This window comes from Ranitomeya variabilis, chromosome 1 (assembly GCF_051348905.1).
Source record: "Ranitomeya variabilis isolate aRanVar5 chromosome 1, aRanVar5.hap1, whole genome shotgun sequence".
Lineage (NCBI taxonomy): Eukaryota > Metazoa > Chordata > Amphibia > Anura > Dendrobatidae > Ranitomeya > Ranitomeya variabilis.
The window spans coordinates 289,682,581-289,703,490 of NC_135232.1; positions in this window are offsets into that span (position 1 = coordinate 289,682,581).

Consider the following 20,910-nt stretch of genomic DNA (forward strand, 5'->3'; position numbering starts at 1 on the left):
CAAATTCCCTCATGGTGTTGTCTGAACAGACACCTGATTTAATGCAATGTGATAGAATCCTGACTAGAAATGAGCGGAAAATTCATAGACGCCGGAATGGCTTGTGCTACTACTGTGGTGATTCTACACATGTTATCTCAGCATGCTCTAAACGTATAGCTAAGGTTGTTAGTCCTGTCACCGTTGGTAATTTGCAACCTAAATTTATTCTGTCTGTAACTTTGATTTGCTCACTGTCATCTTATCCTGTCATGGCGTTTGTAGATTCAGGTGCTGCCCTGAGTCTCATGGATCTCTCATTTGCTAAGCGCTGTGGTTTTACTCTTGAACCATTAGAAAATCCTATTCCTCTTAGGGGTATTGATGCTACACCATTGGCAGCAAATAAACCGCAGTATTGGACACAGGTTACCATGTGCATGACTCCTGAACACCGCGAGGTGATACGTTTCCTGGTTTTACATAAAATGCATGATTTGGTTGTTTTAGGGCTGCCATGGTTACAGACCCATAATCCAGTCCTGGACTGGAAGGCTATGTCAGTCTCAAGTTGGGGCTGTCGTGGTATTCATGGGGATTCCCTGCCTGTGTCTATTGCTTCTTCTACGCCTTCGGAAGTTCCAGAGTATTTGTCTGATTATCAGGATGTCTTCAGTGAGTCTGAGTCCAGTGCACTGCCTCCTCATAGGGACTGTGACTGTGCTATAGATTTGATCCCAGGCAGTAAATTTCCTAAGGGAAGACTGTTTAATCTGTCGGTACCTGAACATACCGCTATGCGTTCATATATCAAGGAGTCTCTGGAGAAAGGACATATTCGTCCGTCTTCTTCCCCTCTTGGTGCGGGATTCTTTTTTGTGGCAAAAAAGGACGGATCTTTGAGACCTTGTATTGATTATCGGCTTTTAAATAAGATCACTGTCAAATTTCAGTATCCTTTACCGCTGTTGTCTGACTTGTTTGCCCGGATTAAGGGTGCCAAGTGGTTCACCAAGATAGACCTTCGTGGTGCGTACAACCTTGTGCGCATTAAGCAAGGTGATGAATGGAAAACCGCATTCAATACGCCCGAAGGTCATTTTGAGTACTTGGTGATGCCTTTTGGGCTCTCCAATGCGCCTTCAGTTTTTCAGTCCTTTATGCATGACATTTTCCGGAAGTATCTGGATAAATTTTTGATTGTTTATCTGGATGATATTTTGGTTTTTTCTGATAATTGGGATTCGCATGTGGAGCAGGTCAGGTTGGTCTTTAAAATTTTGCGTGAAAATTCTTTGTTTGTCAAGGGCTCAAAGTGTCTCTTTGGTGTACAGAAGGTTCCCTTTTTGGGGTTCATTTTTTCCCCTTCTGCTGTGGAGATGGACCCAGTCAAGGTCCGAGCTATTCTTGATTGGACTCAGCCCTCGTCAGTTAAGAGTCTTCAGAAGTTCTTGGGCTTCGCTAACTTCTACCGTCGTTTTATCGCTAATTTTTCTAGCATTGTGAAACCTTTGACGGATATGACCAAGAAGGGCTCCGATGTAGCTAACTGGGCTCCTGCTGCCGTGGAGGCTTTCCAGGAGTTGAAACGCCGGTTTACTTCGGCGCCTGTTTTGTGCCAGCCTGACGTCTCACTTCCCTTTCAGGTTGAGGTGGATGCTTCGGAGATTGGGGCAGGGGCCGTTTTGTTGCAGAGAGGCCCTGGTTGCTCTGTTATGAAACCTTGTGCCTTTTTCTCTAGGAAGTTTTCGCCTGCCGAGCGAAATTATGATGTGGGCAATCGGGAGTTGTTGGCCATGAAATGGGCATTTGAGGAGTGGCGTCATTGGCTCGAGGGTGCTAAGCATCGTGTGGTGGTCTTGACTGATCACAAAAATCTGATGTATCTCGAGTCTGCTAAACGCCTTAATCCGAGACAGGCCCGCTGGTCATTGTTTTTCTCCCGCTTTGATTTTGTTGTCTCGTATTTACCAGGTTCAAAGAATGTGAAGGCCGATGCTCTTTCTAGGAGCTTTGTGCCTGATGCTCCTGGAGTCGCTGATCCTGTTGGTATTCTTAAAGATGGAGTTATCTTGTCAGCTATTTCTCCGGATCTGCGACGTGTGTTGCAGAGATTTCAGGCTGATAGGCCTGAGTCTTGTCCACCTGACAGACTGTTTGTCCCGGATAAGTGGAACAGCAGAGTCATTTCCGAGGTTCATTCCTCGGTGTTGGCAGGTCACCCGGGAATTTTTGGCACCAGAGATCTGGTGGCCAGGTCCTTTTGGTGGCCTTCCTTGTCAAGGGATGTGCGGTCATTTGTGCAGTCCTGTGGGACTTGTGCTCGAGCTAAGCCTTGCTGTTCTCGTGCCAGCGGTTTGCTCTTGCCCTTGCCTGTCCCGAAGAGACCTTGGACACATATCTCCATGGATTTCATTTCTGATCTTCCGCTATCTCAGGGCATGTCCGTTATCTGGGTGATATGTGATCGCTTCTCCAAGATGGTCCATTTGGTTCCTTTGCCTAAGCTGCCTTCCTCTTCCGATCTGGTTCCTGTGTTTTTCCAGAACGTGGTTCGTTTGCACGGCATCCCTGAGAATATTGTGTCAGACAGAGGATCCCAGTTCGTTTCCAGGTTCTGGCGATCCTTTTGTAGTAGGATGGGCATTGATTTGTCGTTTTCGTCTGCTTTCCATCCTCAGACTAATGGACAGACGGAGCGAAGCAATCAGACTTTGGAGGCTTATTTGAGGTGTTTTGTCTCTGCTGATCAGGACGATTGGGTGACATTCTTGCCGTTGGCTGAGTTTGCCCTTAATAATCGGGCTAGTTCCGCCACCTTGGTTTCGCCTTTTTTCTGCAACTCTGGTTTCCATCCTCGCTTTTCTTCGGGTCATGTGGAGCCTTCTGACTGTCCTGGGGTGGATTCTGTGGTGGATAGGTTGCAGCAGATCTGGAATCATGTGGTGGACAACTTGAAGTTGTCACAGGAGAAGGCTCAGCGCTTTGCCAACCGCCGCCGCGGTGTGGGTCCCCGACTACGCGTTGGGGATTTGGTGTGGCTTTCTTCCCGCTTTGTTCCTATGAAGGTCTCCTCTCCCAAATTTAAACCTCGTTTTATTGGGCCTTACAAGATATTGGAAATCCTTAATCCTGTATCTTTTCGTCTGGATCTTCCTGTGTCGTTTGCTATTCACAATGTATTTCATAGGTCCTTGTTGCGGTGGTACATTGTGCCTGTAGTTCCTTCTGCTGAGCCTCCTGCTCCGGTGTTGGTTGAGGGCGAGTTGGAGTACGTGGTGGAGAAGATCTTGGATTCTCGCCTCTCCAGGCGGAGGCTTCAGTACCTGGTCAAGTGGAAGGGCTATGGTCAGGAGGATAATTCCTGGGTGGTCGCCTCTGATGTTCATGCGGCCGATTTAGTTCGTGCCTTTCATGCCGCTCATCCTGATCGCCCTGGTGGTCGTGGTGAGGGTTCGGTGACCCCTCACTAAGGGGGGGGTACTGTTGTGTATTTGCTTTTTGCTCCCTCTAGTGGTTACTAGTTTTTTGACTCTGGTTTTTCTGTCATTCCTTTTATCCGCACCTGGGTCGTTAGTTAGGGGTGTTGCTATATAAGCTCCCTGGACCTTCAGTTCAATGCCTGGCAACGTAGTTATCAGAGCTAGTCTGCTGTGCTCTTGTCTACTGATCCTGGTTCCAGTTATATCAGCTAAGTCTGCCTTTTGCTTTTTGCTATTTGTTTTGGTTTTGTATTTTTGTCCAGCTTGTTCCTAATCTATATCCTGACCTTTGCTGGAAGCTCTAGGGGGCTGGTGTTCTCCCCCCGGACCGTTAGACGGTTCGGGGGTTCTTGAATTTCCAGTGTGGATTTTGATAGGGTTTTTGTTGACCATATAAGTTACCTTTCTTTATTCTGCTATCAGTAAGCGGGCCTCTCTGTGCTAAACCTGGTTCATTTCTGTGTTTGTCATTTCCTCTTACCTCACCGTCATTATTTGTGGGGGGCTTCTATACAGCTTTGGGGTCCCCTTCTCTGGAGGCAAGAAAGGTCTTTGTTTTCCTCTACTAGGGGTAGCTAGATTCTCCGGCTGGCGCGTGTCATCTAGAATCAACGTAGGAATGATCCCCGGCTACTTCTAGTGTTGGCGTTAGGAGTAGATATTTGGTCAACCCAGTTACCACTGCCCTATGAGCTGGATTTTTGTATTCTGCAGACTTCCACGTTCCTCTGAGACCCTCGCCATTGGGGTCATAACACAAACCCTCAGCGGCCAGCTGTTACAGCATAGTGGATTGGATTTCTATAAATCCCATATCCACTATGCATGCATGTGTGCCTGCGGATCACCAGCGGACACTTACAAGAGCTGTGTGAATTTGCTAGTCTCCGCAACAGAAATGTAAGCAATAGAATGTATTGAATGTGGTAAATCCACAAGGTTCAGTGAACCCATGCAGATTTATCTGCATCGCTTTGGACACAGCAAACATATGCTCATCCAAAGCGATGAAAGTTCCAGATCATGGGCACATGCGCTTAAGTAAATTAGGTTATTTGCGTTGTTTTCACTGTGTTTGAGTATTTTTTTACATGCATTTTTGTGTATTTTTCTCTTGTTGATTTGTCATGCTTTAAATGAAATTGCTTTGTCTTTGATACTTCCTGGTATTTGGATTTGACCAAACTTTTTTGATATAGTCATGTGCGGTTATATGTGTTTTTGATGCATTTCTGCCATGGAAAAACACTGAAAATGGATGTGGTTTAAAATGTCAGCAAAAACTCATCATGGACACACAACCTTCTGCCCACGATACGTTCTTGGTGAGTTTGTGAAACTTCACATTTTTGTTGAATATTACAGTTCGAGCAAAGTGGGTGGAATTTGAAAAAAATCTGATGCCCACTGTGCACTAAAATGCAAGAACAATTTTAATTACAGATTTTAAGCATGTAATTCAAGTCCATGGAAAAGTATGTACATAAAGCTCAGCATAACCACAAGAGAAATTGGCGTGTTGTTTATTAGAAATACGCACCACAAGTCAGTTTACACTGAGCAAGAAATAAGCACAGTGTGCATAAGATTGCTATCAATCCCATCCGCTTTTCTGGAACTGTAAGAAAATATACATCAAAAACTCACTAAAAACTCAGCGTAAAAAAAAACAAAGATGCAGAAAGTACCAGAAACCTGTGCACTCAATTTTTATGTAAATTACATGTACATTTAGTGGATTATAAAGGATATTTTACAAATTTACTAGTAGTAGTGCAGTTTTAAGTTTCATTTAAATTATAGGTTAAACTAGTCAGCATATAAACAAGGACTTGGATACTAAATAAAGGGAAACATATTTTTTAAAACTTTAATATGCGAAAGGACACAATAGGTGGATGTTTTGAGAACACTTTAAAATAAAACTTAAAATGGGCACTATAGCAATTAAGTAACAGCAAAATCTAGACACAGCAGCAATTTTTCAAATGGCTACAAGAAACTATTGCTACTTCATGTGTGATTTAATTAAATATATGGTTAACTTTTCTAGGAATTTTGAAAACATGCTAAGTGGACAGAATGATGTTAGTATGATATTATAGTACTATATTCTCTTTCACTGCAGTAGCTTATGACTACTTCCTATAAAGCTATCCACTAACTTGGAACACTTATCACAATATACTTGAGGAAGATATTTTGTACTGTTGAAACGCGTTGTATGTGCTTTTTCTTGAGAAATAATATAAACCTTTTCTGGACAATAAGAAGCCTTGGATCCTACACCTACAGGAGCACAAATAGCCTGGTATAAAGTTTATTGGAGAACCTGTCACACTGTAATTTTACTGATTGTTGCACATGAATTGCCTGCTTTTCCTCTATCTATCTATGTAATATTTATCTATCTATCTATCTATCTATCTATCTATCTATCTATCTATCTATCTATCTGTGTGTATATATATACTGTATATATATATATATATATATATATATATGTGTGTGTGTGTCACTGATATCTATATATCTATGCATTGTATGTGTATATATCTTTTCTATATATTCTATTCTAACCTGCCACGCTGTGATTTTACTAAACGCAGCACATAAATTACCAGCTTTTATTCTATCTTTTACCGAATGTTACCGACTTTTTCCGATTTTAAGAAAAATGCTCGTGTTAACGATCACGAATCTGAATGTACCATATTCATGCCGAATTTATGTTTGGTGATCACTTTCCAAACATATTCATTCATCTCCAGTGATGCCAAAAGTGAAAAATAGATTTTAAAAATATAACAAATATAACAAAAAATAAAAAAATATATAAGTTCAAGCCACCCCTATTTCGCTCCATTCAAAATAAAACAATAAAAAAATCAAACAAACACATATTTGGTATTTCCGCATTCAGAATCCACCGATCCATCAATAAAAAAAGGATTAACCTGAACACTAAACGATGCAGCAAGAAAAAAAAGTAAAAACGCCAGAACTGCATTTTTTGGTCACCGCAACATCGCATTAAAGTGCAATAAGGGATGATAAAAAGATCATATCTACACCAAAATGATATAATTAAAAATGTCAGCTCGGCACACAATAAATAAGCCCCCACCAACCCGAGATCACGAAAAATGGAGATACTACGGGTATCGGAAAATGGCACAATTTTTTTTTTTTACAAAGTTTTAAATTTTTTTCACCACAGATAAAAAAGAACCTAGACATGTTTGATGTCTATTAACTCATAATTACCTGGAGAATCATAATGGCAGGTTAATTTTGGCATTTAGTGAATCTAGTAATTAAGCCTATCAAAAAACAAGTGAGGGATTGCACATTTTTTGCAATTTCACCGCACTTGGAATTGTTTTCACATTTTCGAGTACATGACATGGTGTTTTTTAAATGTACACCTCGTCCCACAAAAAACAAGCTCTTACATAGCCATTTTGAGTAAAAAATATAAAAGTTATGGCAGTGAGAAGAAGGGGAGCAAAAAAAAGAAACACAAAAACGGAAATACTCCTGGTCCTTAGGGGTTTAATTCAAAACCAATTTGTGCTTCTAAATATAAGTACAAAAAATAACCTAAAGTTGTTTTTGTTTCAATTTCTCATAAAAGCTATATACTCTACAATAATATTAAATAATCTCAAGGTTGGGTAGCCAGATGATATAAAGGCCTTTAAAAAATTAAAAGAGTTTTTCATGTCTGCTCATGTTCTAATCCAACTCGAACTTCAGAAACTATGCTTTGTGGAGATGGATGCTTTGGACGTCAGACTGGGGGCTGTTTTATCACAGTGGCCCAAAACTCTGACTCACCTGCACCAATTCTCATCTGCAGAGAGAAATTATGATGTTGGGAAATGTGAGTTGCTTTCTCTTAATTTGGCCTTTGAGGAATGTAGTCATTTTTTTGGAGGGGGTGGTTCATCAAGCCACTGAGCACTCCCCTTTCACCTCATTCAAAATAAAACATTAAGAAAAAATTTTATATACGCATATTTGGTATTGCTGCGTTCAGAATCATCCTATCAATAAAATTAAATAATTAATTCAATCGCTAAATGGCATAATGAGAAAAAAAATCACAACATCAGAATTACTTTTTTTTTGGTTGCCGTTAAATTGCAATAAAATGCAATAATGACCTGGAGAATCGAAATGACTGGTCAATTTTAGCATTTAGTGAACATGGTAAAAAAAAAAACCTGTGGAATTGCACCTTTTTTGCAATTTCACCGAACTTGGAATTGTTTTCCCATTTTCCAGTACAAGTTATGTTAAAACCAATGGTGTTGTTCAAAAGTACAACTGGACTAGCAAAAAACAAGCCCTCACATGGCTATATTAACCAAAAAGTAAAAAAATGATGGCTCTGGGAAGAAAGGGAGCAAAAAACGAAAATACCTCTAGTCGTAAAGATGTTAAAGATTTTGTATCCGCTTGTGAAGTCAGCTCACGCGCTAATGTCAATGGGGGCTGGCCAAGCAATTTGCTCTATTGCCAATTCCATAAAAACCATGGACTCATCTGTCAATGGATTTCATAAATTGTATGAATTGCCTCTGTCTGGTGGGACAAAGATGTACCTATAGATCGAAAAGCGTCGCTAGACCTTCAGCACCCTAAGTGTACATTTACATAATTTGAGGACTTTTGCCAAACACTATGTTTTTAATGGTCTAATAAAGATTTCAATTTTAATGAGCTGGAACGCCCATTTTCTCCTTTTTTTCTACTCTACGTCCAGTCAAGACGGATTTCCTTGTACCTGTTGCTGTCAGTTAGCTATTCAGCCCATCTGTTCATTTTTATTGGTTCAAAAGAATGTTGGGATAGCTCAGAGTCACCAAAAACGGAAGGCTGATAGACATTCAGTGGTCCTGGTTTTAAGTTTGGGGTATAGGGTTTGGCTGTCATCCAGAAATATTAAACCTAAGGAACCATCGGCAAAGTTGGGTCCGAAGTTCATCGGCCTCACTGAAAATCTGGATGTAACTAATCCGTTGGCCTTTAGGTTGAAGCTTCCTCCATTACCGCATCACTAATGTCCTCCATACATCCCTGATGAAGGAGTTTGTCCCCTCGGTGGTGTCGCCCTTGTCTCCTCTTCCTCTGATTGCTTTTAATGGCAGTTTAGAATATGAGGTGAAGAGAGCTGTTGACTTTGGTAGAGTCCAAACATCCATCCTGTACTTCATCCACTGGAGAGGATACAGACCTGAGGAGGGATCCTGGGTCCCAGCTCGAGATGTCATCGAGCGGTTAGTCAGGACCTTCCATCTGTAAATTCCTGGGACACCTAAGGGGTACTGTAATGATTCCACCCATCAGTGCTGAGCTGTCTGTGTAGTGAATGACAGCTCTTTTGTCCAGTGTGGTGCAGGGGTGAGCTGAGCTGTCTGTGTTTTCATTGACAGCTCAGCCGTCTAATCTGAGACTAGGTGGTGTTAAGTTCCGTCAAGTGCTCCCAGATCTTTTAATTGCTCAGTTGCTTAACTGAGCTTGCAGTCACAGATAGCAGTCAGCCATAGCTTGATTATGATTGGTTTACTCTATGCCTTGTAATTTGCTTTTTGGTGTATGGCTGCCTGACCTTGAACTTCGTTCTGACCATCCATATGTTTAACCTATTTTGTTCAGATCCTTCTGGTATTTTGACTTCAGACCATTTCCTTACTACGACTTTGTCTCTTCCCTCTATATATGATGTATCCTCCTGGCTATTGACCTTGGACTCCTCGACTCTCCCAACTCACGGCTTGTCTGTAAGAAGTGACGCAGCATCACACCCAGCATCGTGTGCTTGTGTTTTATACTTCTTATTCCTTATACCTAAATATGAGGAATCATTTTTTGTCTACAGTATGTGACATTTGTGTCTGATCGGTCCACTGTTGCTTACAAACTAGATTTACCTGTGGCTATAGGCATTGATAGTGCACCTTGGTGTTGCCTGGTATTGCAGTGGGCTATTTAATCTAGGCATCCTCTTCCATGCCCTTTATAGGGTTTTGTATTGTGCATTATTTGTTTTTAATTTCATTAGGGCTAGGGCTTTTTTAAACATAACAAATACATTGTTGTTATATGGGGATTTATATATTAAACATTTTTTGATAATGCTCACAATACTAATTTATATATCAAACAAATTTGAAGGTCCACCTCATGTTTTTTCATTAAAGAAAACCTACTGCAGAATAAAAAAGAATACTATAGGTGAATCACAAATAATGTACTTTTGGATATCTAGTCCTTTAAGATTGTGACCTTTTTTAATGTTCTGTTTTACTGAATTCTGTCACAGGCTTTTGAATTCAGATAAAAGGATATGTGATGTTTTATTTTCATCATTTACTATTAGATGGCACAGTGCTAGGTCAAAAAGGGCACAAGTGGTCGATATTCCTTTTAAATTGCTCAAGCTTGTCCGATTGATTTTACTCTGTACACACTCCTGTTTTCTTGTACACATGGTGTCAGTTCAGGCTTTTTAGATGATCATGGGGGGCAAAATACGCTTTAAGCCAAAGGTAAAGTAGTCAGTCTTGCTTGTTCATACCATAGGGGTGGATGTTATGTGATGTAACTTATGACCCTAAGTTATACTGAAGGTGAAGATATATGAATATATGACCAAATTCATTATAGATCTATATGTTTCCAGATACATATTTTTCACTTAGAATATGTTAGTGACTGGATAACTTTAATATTTGACTGCAATGTAATCAACAAAACCATTAGTGTTCTATTTATTTACTGTATGTGAATAAAAAATGGGGGGAAAATACTTTTTATTACATACTACGCTTTAAGCAAACTACAAGTTTAAGGAAAATAGTACATTTAATTGCACTTGCGCTGCCTGAAACAATGCACATCCATATATTGATCTAGAATCAGATTCAAGGTAAAATTGAGTTCCACCACTCTAAAATCTATACACTTAACCTTATTGATAAGTTTATTACATAACAGACCAAGGTAAAACAGTCATTGTATAGATTTTTATCTTCAACATTTTTATTCTTAAGTGGGATAATGTTCTGTGGATGGATATGGTCATAATTTATGTTTTACTTACCTCTTTAGAAAAAGAAAATAAAATTTAGTGGGTATCTTATTATATTCACGTATTGTTGCATTCTAAAGTATGTCAAAACAGTCTCTGAAAAGGATAGCCATGATTACAAATGAAGGTCTGCTTTCAATTAGAAGCAATAGAATGTGTCTGACTTTTTAGTTTAAGCAGCTAATAACAAAAGTGAGGCTCATAGTGTTCTGTTTGGATTTTAGACAAATCTTTTAAAGAGAGTCTGTCAGTACAACATGACTGTATAAACAAAACACATGCACCATTTCCATGGCCAAACAGTTCAGTGTAATGTCCCAACTATTTTCTTTCAATCTCTTCTCCTTAATTGACAATTCTGGCTCTATAGGAGATGGACATGAACAAAGATAGATATGAAGCAAGTAGGTGGGAAGGTACAATAAACTGGATTCCAAAGGGTTCAATAAAAGGCTGATTCAGGATTGTGGTGGAGTAGGATGCATCAGAATTCATTAAGTAGGCTCAACCAACTTAATGAATTCAACACAGCTCATTTGGCTGTGACTGTGCACCATACTTGAAATGCTACTCCAGTCAGGGACTGGTGTAACGTTTCTAGTATAAATAGCATCGTAATTTTTTATAAATCTGGTATCTTACCTTGCCTAAGTTGCCTTCCTCCTCTGAGTTGGTCCCTTTATTTTTTCAGAACGTGGTTCGTTTGCATGGGATTCCGGAGAATATCGTTTCTGACAGGGGATCCCAGTTTGTGTCTAGATTTTGGCGGACGTTTTGTGCTAAGATGGGCATTGATTTGTCTTTCTCGTCTGCATTCCATCCTCAGACGAATGGCCAGACGGAGCGAACTAATCAGACCTTGGAAACTTATTTAAGGTGTTTTGTTTCTGCTGATCAAGATGACTGGGTTGCCTTTTTGCCACTGGCCGAATTTGCCCTTAATAATCGGGCTAGTTCTGCTACTTTGGTTTCTCCTTTCTTTTGTAATTCGGGGTTTCATCCTCGTTTTTCCTCTGGTCAGGTGGAGCCTTCGGATTGTCCTGGAGTGGACGTGGTGGTGGACAGGCTACATCAGATTTGGAATCAGGTGGTGGACAATTTGAAGTTGTCTCAGGAGAAGACTCAGCAGTTTGCTAATCGCCGTCGCCGCGTGGGTCCCCGACTTCTTGTTGGGGACTTGGTGTGGTTGTCTTCTCGTTTTGTCCCTATGAAGGTCTCTTCTCCTAAGTTCAAGCCTCGGTTCATCGGTCCTTATAAGATCTTGGATTCTCGTGTTTCCAGACGTAAACTCCAGTATTTGGTTAAGTGGAAGGGTTATGGTCAGGAGGATAATTCCTGGGTGGTCGCCTCTGATGTTCATGCGACTGATTTGGTCCGCGCCTTCCATAGAGCTCATCCTGATCGCCCTGGGGGTTCTCGTGAGGGTTCGGTGACCCCTCCTCAAGGGGGGGTACTGTTTTGGATTCTGTTTATGGGCTCCCTCTGGTGGTTACAGCTGGTACTGGGTGACTTTGGTGGGTTGCGGTCTCTGGTTTCCACCTGTCCATCAGAGGCTGGGTGTTTCCTATTTAACCTGGCTTTCCTGTCATTCCCTTGCCGGCTATCAATGTATCAGTGTGTCTCTGTTACCTTTGCTACCTGCTCCTAGGCCTTCAAGACAAGCTAAGTCTGGATTTCCCTGTTTCATGTTTGCTTTCATGTTTTTAGTCCAGCTTGCAGATATGTAATTCTCTGCTGCTGGTTGCTCTAGTGGGCTGAAATTACCACTCATGTACCATGAGTTGGCACATGAGTTCAAGTAATTTCAGGATGGTATTTTGAAGGGTTTTAAGCTGACCGCGCAGTTCACCTTTTGTATCCTCTGCTATCTAGCTTAAGCGGGCCTCATTTTGCTGAATCTGTTTTCATAACTACGTTTGTGCCTTCCTCTCATTTCACCGTCATTATATGTGGGGGGCTGCTATTTCTGTGGGAATATTTCTCTGGAGGCAAGATAGGTAGGGGTAGGGATAGGGGTAGCTAGATCTCCGGCTGGCGCGAGACGTCTAGAGTCCCCCCAGGAACGTTCCCCAGCTGCTGTTAGTTGAGTGTTGAGGTTCAGGATCGCGGTCAGCTCAGGTTCCATCACCCTAGAGCTCGTCCTGTTTTTGCCCGTGTTATGTGTTTAATTCCCTGCCATTGGGAACATGACACTTCTGGCTCAATCACAGCCATGTCAAATATTGGCATTGATGTGATTGGCCTTCACATTGTGTAAAAAAAAAAGACTTATGGTCTTGTCTATTTTTGATAACCAGTGCAGGCAAAGCAGACAGTCCCCATTGCAGTTCTTAAAAATATTTAAATAAACAATAAAAAAATTATGTTGGGTCCCCTCGTTTTTGATAATTAGCCAAGCTAAAGCTGACAGCTGGTGGCTGATATTCTCTAACTGAGAAAGGGCCATGGATATTGGCCCTTCACAGCCTAAAAATAGCAGCCCTCAGCAATCCTAGAAAAGACACATTCATTAAATGCACCAATTCTGCTGTTTTTACTGACTGTTCCCACTTCCCTAGTGCATTGGCAAGTGGAGTAATAGTTTTGGGGTCTGTAAGCTTTGTAATGTCAGCTGACATCAAGTCCAGTAGTTAGTAATTTAGAGATGTCTATTAGACACCCTCATTACTAACCCAATAGTCAAATTTAATAAAGACACAGACAGAGTAAAGTCCTGGAATTGAAATAAACACACAAAGCCCTTTATTTGAAATAAAAACTCCCCAACCCTCTTTTACCCATTTATTAAAATAAAATAGCAAAGTGATGCTCACCTTTCCACCAATCAACCATGTCCCATCAGTGATGTGACCTCTCATCATGTAAGCCAAGAGACACTGAACTTAGTGTTATAACGTGGCTGCAGTGAGACTGGTGATGACATCATTAAGGTTATAATATAATACTCAGCACAGTGTGTTTCAGCTGGCATGGTGAGACGTTGCATCACTGATGTGAACACTCATCAAACCGTTTGGATCCTCATGGGACATGGGCTTAATGGATTATCGGTAGTGATAGGCAAATGCCTGGATGCTCAGGTCAGCAGGTTCGGCCGAAAATGTAAAAAAATTGGTTTGGATATCAGAACAGTACCTGAACCCTAACTCCATTCAGATGAATGGGGGGCCCAAACATCCATTGTTTGCTACCCTGTCATCTGCCTGACAGGGCATCAAACACAACTACTGACGTCTAGACGTCTAGAGTCCCCCCAGGAACGTTCCCCGGCTGCTGTTAGTTGAGTGTTGAGGTTCAGGATCGCGGTCAGCTCAGGTTCCATCACCCTAGAGCTCGTCCTGTTTTTGCCCGTGTTATGTGTTTAATTCCCTGCCATTGGGAACATGACAGTATAGCCGGCCCACAAAGTGTTAATTGTTTGGGCTGAAGCAGGAGAAAAAGAAGTGTTGAAGGGAATTTTTTATTTTTTTTTCCCTCAGAGTTTTGCTGCCTAGCCCTTAATTGCTGACTAGCTGCTTCTTACCTCCTCTTAACCCTTGAATGGCTCTGACCTTAGCTGTTTAACATGGATGTCCAGAGTTTGGCTTCCAGCCTGAATAATCTTGCTGCAAAAGTTCAAAACATACAGGATTTTGTTGTTCACACTCCTATGTCTGAACCTAGAATTCCTATTCCAGAGTTTTTTTCTGGAGATAGATCTACCTTCCTGAATTTCAGGAACAATTGCAAATTGTTTCTTTCTTTGAAATCTCGCTCCTCTGGAGACCCTGCTCAGCAGGTCAAGTGTTGTGAAATTGGATTTTGGGCTCCCCCGGTGGCCACTGGTGGAATTGAACTGGTGTGCATCATCCCCTCTGTTCACCTGTTTCCATCAGGATGTGGGAGTCGCTATTTAACCTTGCTCCTCTGTCACTTCCATGCCGGTCAACATTGTAATCAGAAGCCTTTCTGTGCAGGTTCCTGCTGCTAGACAACTCCCAGCTAAGTTGGACTTTAGTCCTCGTTTGTTTTTGCATTTTGTTCCAGTTCACAGCTGTAGTTTCGTTTCTGTGTCTGGAAAGCTCTTGTGATCTGAAATTGCCACTCTGATGTTATGAGTTAATACTAGAGTCTTAAAGTAATTTCAGGATGGTATTTTGATAGGGTTTTCAGCTGACCATGAAAGTGCCCTTTCTGTCTTCCTGCTATCTAGTAAGCGGACCTCAATTTTGCTAAACCTATTTTCATACTACGTTTGTCATTTCATCTAAAATCACCGCCAATATATGTGGGGGCCTCTGTCTGCCTATCGGGGAAATTTCTCTAGAGGTGAGCCAGGACTATATTTTCCTCTGCCAGGATTAGTTAGTCCTCCGGCCGGCGCTGGGCGTCTAGGGATAAAAGACGTAGGCAACGCTACCTGGCTACTGTTAGTTGTGCGGCAGGTTTAGTTCATGGTCAGTTTAGTTTCCATCCTTCCAAGAGCTAGTACTTATGTTTGCTGGGCTATGTTCTCTTGCCATTGAGAACCATAACAGTTTGACCGGCCTAAAAGGGTTAAATTAATTGACAGAGAAAGGAGAGAAAAGAGAAGTCTGCTGAAGATTTTTTTTTTTTTTTTTTTTCCCCTTCCCTTCAGTTCTGAGTGTGCTTGTAATTGAATCTCTTGCAAGTCTGCCTATATTGCAGCCTTTCTCTCTCTCTCTCTCCTTCTAATCCTGGAATGGCTCTGTGTTCACCTGTTTAAAATGGATATTCAGAGTTTAGCTGCAGGTTTGAATAATCTCACCACGAAAGTTCAAAATTTACAAGATTTTGTTGTTCATGCTCCTATATCTGAACCTAGAATTCCTTTGCCTGAATTTTTCTCGGGGAATAGATCTTGCTTTCAAAATTTCAAAAATAATTGCAAGTTGTTTTTGTCCCTGAAATCTCGCTCTGCTGGAGATCCTGCTCAGCAGGTCAGGATTGTGATTTCCTTGCTCCGGGGCGACCCTCAGGATTGGGCTTTTGCATTGGCTCCAGGGGATCCTGCGTTGCTCAATGTGGATGCGTTTTTTCTGGCCTTGGGGTTGCTTTATGAGGAACCTCAGTTAGAGCTTCAGGCGGAAAAGGCCTTGATGTCCCTATCTCAGGGGCAAGACGAAGCTGAAATATACTGCCAGAAATTCCGTAAATGGGCTGTGCTTACTCAGTGGAATGAGTGCGCCCTGGCGGCGAATTTCAGAGAGGGTCTCTCTGATGCCATTAAGGATGTTATGGTGGGGTTCCCTGTGCCTGCGGGTCTGAATGAGTCCATGACAATGGCTATCCAGATCGATAGGCGTCTGCGGGAGCGCAAACCTGTGCACCATTTGGCGGTGTCTACTGAGAAGACGCCAGAGAATATGCAATGTGATAGAATTCTGTCCAGAAGTGAACGGCAGAATTTAAGACGAAAAAATGGGTTGTGCTTCTATTGCGGTGATTCAACTCATGTTATATCAGCATGCTCTAAGCGTACTAAGAAGCTTGATAAGTCTGTTTCAATTGGCACTTTACAGTCTAAGTTTATTCTATCTGTGACCCTGATTTGTTCTTTATCATCTATTACCGCGGATGCCTATGTCGACTCTGGCGCCGCTTTGAGTCTTATGGATTGGTCCTTTGCCAAACGCTGTGGGTATGATTTGGAGCCTCTTGAAACTCCTATACCCCTGAAGGGGATTGACTCCACCCCATTGGCTAGTAATAAACCACAATACTGGACACAAGTAACTATGCGGATTAATCCGGATCATCAGGAGATTATTCGCTTTCTTGTGCTGTATAACCTACATGATGTGTTGGTGCTTGGATTGCCATGGCTGCAATCTCATAACCCAGTCCTTGACTGGAAAGCTATGTCTGTGTTAAGCTGGGGATGTAAGGGGACGCATGGGGACGTACCTGTGGTTTCCATTTCATCATCTATTCCCTCTGAGATTCCTGAATTCTTGACTGAATATCGTGACGTTTTTGAAGAACCTAAGCTTGGTTCATTACCTCCGCACCGGGAGTGCGATTGTGCCATAGATTTGATTCCGGGTAGTAAATACCCTAAGGGTCGTTTATTTAATCTGTCTGTGCCTGAACATGCTGCTATGCGAGAATATATAAAGGAGTCCTTGGAAAAGGGACATATTCGTCCTTCGTCATCTCCCTTAGGAGCCGGTTTTTTCTTTGTGGCTAAGAAAGATGGCTCTTTAAGACCGTGTATTGATTATCGGCTTTTGAATAAAATCACGGTTAAATATCAATATCCGTTGCCACTGCTGACTGATTTATTTGCTCGCATAAAGGGGGCCAAGTGGTTCTCTAAGATAGATCTCCGTGGGGCGTATAATTTGGTGCGAATTAAGCAGGGGGATGAGTGGAAGACCGCATTTAATACGCCCGAGGGCCACTTTGAGTATTTGGTGATGCCTTTTGGTCTTTCAAATGCCCCTTCAGTCTTTCAGTCCTTTATGCATGACATTTTCCGTGATTATTTGGATAAATTTATGATTGTGTATCTGGATGATATTTTGATTTTTTCGGATGACTGGGACTCTCATGTCCAGCAGGTCAGGAGGGTTTTTCAGGTTTTGCGGTCTAATTCCTTGTGTGTGAAGGGTTCTAAGTGCATTTTTGGGGTACAAAAGATTTCCTTTTTGGGATATATTTTTTCCCCCTCTTCCATCGAGATGGATCCTGTCAAGGTTCAGGCTATTTGTGATTGGACGCAACCCTCTTCTCTTAAGAGTCTTCAGAAATTTTTGGGCTTTGCTAACTTTTATCGTCGATTTATTGCTGGTTTTTCTGATGTTGTTAAACCATTGACTGATTTGACTAAGAAGGGTGCTGATGTTGCTGATTGGTCCCCTGCTGCTGTGGAGGCCTTTCGGGAGCTTAAGCGCCGCTTTTCTTCCGCCCCTGTGTTGCGTCAGCCTGATGTTGCTCTTCCTTTTCAGGTTGAGGTCGACGCTTCTGAAATCGGAGCTGGGGCAGTTTTGTCGCAGAGAAGTTCCGATTGTTCCGTGATGAGACCTTGTGCCTTTTTCTCACGTAAATTTTCGCCCGCCGAGCGGAATTATGATGTTGGGAATCGGGAGCTTTTGGCCATGAAGTGGGCTTTTGAGGAGTGGCGTCATTGGCTTGAGGGGGCTAGACATCAGGTGGTGGTATTGACTGACCACAAAAATCTAATTTATCTTGAGTCCGCCAGACGCCTGAATCCTAGACAGGCGCGCTGGTCGTTGTTTTTCTCTCGGTTTAATTTTGTGGTGTCCTACCTGCCGGGTTCTAAGAATGTTAAGGCGGATGCCCTTTCTAGGAGTTTTGAGCCTGACTCCCCTGGTAACTCTGAACCTACAGGTATCCTTAAGGATGGAGTGATATTGTCTGCCGTTTCTCCAGACCTGTGGCAGGCCTTGCAGGAGTTTCAGGCGGATAGACCTGATCGTTGCCCACCTGGTAGACTGTTTGTTCCTGATGATTGGACCAGTAAAGTCATTTCTGAGGTTCATTCTTCTGCGTTGACAGGTCATCCTGGAATCTTTGGTACCAGGGATTTGGTGGCAAGGTCCTTCTGGTGGCCTTCCCTGTCTCGAGATGTGCGAGGCTTCGTGCAGTCTTGTGACGTTTGTGCTCGGGCCAAGCCTTGTTGTTCTCGGGCTAGTGGATTGTTGTTGCCCTTGCCTATCCCGAAGAGGCCCTGGACGCACATCTCTATGGATTTTATTTCGGATCTTCCTGTTTCTCAGAAGATGTCTGTCATCTGGGTGGTGTGTGACCGTTTCTCTAAGATGGTCCATTTGGTTCCCCTGCCTAAGTTGCCTTCTTCTTCCGAGTTGGTTCCTCTGTTTTTTCAAAATGTGGTCCGTTTGCATGGTATTCCGGAGAATATCGTTTCTGACAGAGGAACCCAATTCGTGTCTAGATTTTGGCGAGCATTCTGTGCTAGGATGGGCATAGATTTGTCTTTCTCGTCTGCTTTCCATCCTCAGACTAATGGCCAGACCGAGCGGACGAATCAGACCTTGGAGACATATTTGAGGTGTTTTGTGTCTGCAGATCAGGATGATTGGGTTGCTTTTTTGCCTTTAGCGGAGTTTGCCCTCAATAATCGGGCCAGCTCTGCCACCTTGGTGTCTCCTTTTTTCTGTAATTCGGGGTTTCATCCTCGATTTTCTTCTGGTCAGGTGGAATCTTCGGATTGTCCTGGAGTGGATGCTGTGGTGGAGAGGTTGCATCAGATTTGGGGGCAGGTAGTGGACAATTTGAAGTTGTCCCAGGAGAAGACTCAGCTTTTTGCCAACCGCCGGCGTCGGGTTGGTCCTCGGCTTTGTGTTGGGGACTTGGTGTGGTTGTCTTCTCGTTTTGTCCCTATGAGGGTTTCTTCTCCTAAGTTTAAGCCTCGGTTCATCGGCCCGTACAAGATATTGGAGATTCTTAACCCTGTGTCCTTCCGTTTGGACCTCCCTGCATCTTTTTCTATTCATAATGTTTTTCATCGGTCATTGTTGCGCAGGTATGAGGTACCGGTTGTGCCTTCCGTTGAGCCTCCTGCTCCGGTGTTGGTTGAGGGCGAGTTGGAGTACGTTGTGGAAAAAATCTTGGACTCCCGTGTTTCCAGACGGAAACTCCAGTATCTGGTCAAATGGAAGGGATACGGTCAGGAGGATAATTCTTGGGTGACTGCCTCTGATGTTCATGCCTCCGATCTGGTCCGTGCCTTTCATAGGGCTCATCCTGATCGCCCTGGTGGTTCTGGTGAGGGTTCGATGCCCCCTCCTTGAGGGGGGGGTACTGTTGTGAAATTGGATTTTGGGCTCCCCCGGTGGCCACTGGTGGAATTGAACTGGTGTGCATCATCCCCTCTGTTCACCTGTTTCCATCAGGATGTGGGAGTCGCTATTTAACCTTGCTCCTCTGTCACTTCCATGCCGGTCAACATTGTAATCAGAAGCCTTTCTGTGCATGTTCCTGCTGCTAGACAACTCCCAGCTAAGTTGGACTTTAGTCCTCGTTTGTTTTTGCATTTTGTTCCAGTTCACAGCTGTAGTTTCGTTTCTGTGTCTGGAAAGCTCTTGTGATCTGAAATTGCCACTCTGATGTTATGAGTTAATACTAGAGTCTTAAAGTAATTTCAGGATGGTATTTTGATAGGGTTTTCAGCTGACCATGAAAGTGCCCTTTCTGTCTTCCTGCTATCTAGTAAGCGGACCTCAATTTTGCTAAACCTATTTTCTTACTACGTTTGTCATTTCATCTAAAATCACCGCCAATATATGTGGGGGCCTCTGTCTGCCTATCGGGGAAATTTCTCTAGAGGTGAGCCAGGACTATATTTTCCTCTGCCAGGATTAGTTAGTCCTCCGGCCGGCGCTGGGCGTCTAGGGATAAAAGACGTAGGCAACGCTACCCGGCTACTGTTAGTTGTGCGGCAGGTTTAGTTCATGGTCAGTTTTGTTTCCATCCTTCCAAGAGCTAGTACTTATGTTTGCTGGGCTATGTTCTCTTGCCATTGAGAACCATAACAGTCAAGATTGTAATATCTTTCCTGCGGGGCGACCCTCAGAATTGGGCATTTGCATTGGCACCAGGGGATCCTGCATTGCTCAGTGTGGATGCGTTTTTTCTGGCACTGGGATTGCTCTATGAGGAACCTAACCTGGAGATTCAGGCTGAAAAGGCTTTATTAGCCCTCTCTCAGGGGCATGATGAAGCGGAAGTATATTGTCAAAAATTTCGGAAATGGTCGGTGCTTACTTAGTGGAATGAGTGCGCCCTGGCTGCAAACTTCAGAGATGGTCTTTCTGAGGCCATTAAGGATGTTATGGTGGGGTTCCCTGCGCCTACAGGTCTGAATGAGTCTATGGCTATGGCCATTCAGATTGATCGGCGTTTACGGGAGCGCAAACCTGTGCACCAGTTGGCGGTGTCTTCTGAACAGGCACCTGAGACTATGCAATGTGATAGAATTCAGTCCAGAAGTGAACGGCAAAATTATAGGCGGAAAAATGGATTGTGTTTTTATTGTGATGATTCAGCTCATGTTATATCAGCATGCTCTAAACACACAAAAAAGGTTGATAAATCTTTTGCCATTAGTACTCTGCAGTCTAAGTTCATTTTGTCTGTAACTCTGATTTGTTCACTGTCATCCATTTCCGTCGATGCCTATGTGGATTCGGGCGCTGCCCTGAGTCTTATGGATTGGTCATTTGCCAAACGCTGCGGTTTTAGTCTGGAGCCTCTGGAAGTTCCTATTCCTTTGAAGGGAATTGACTCTACACCATTGGCTATGAATAAACCGCAGTACTGGACACAAGTGACCATGCTCATGACTCCCGTTCATCAGGAGGTGAT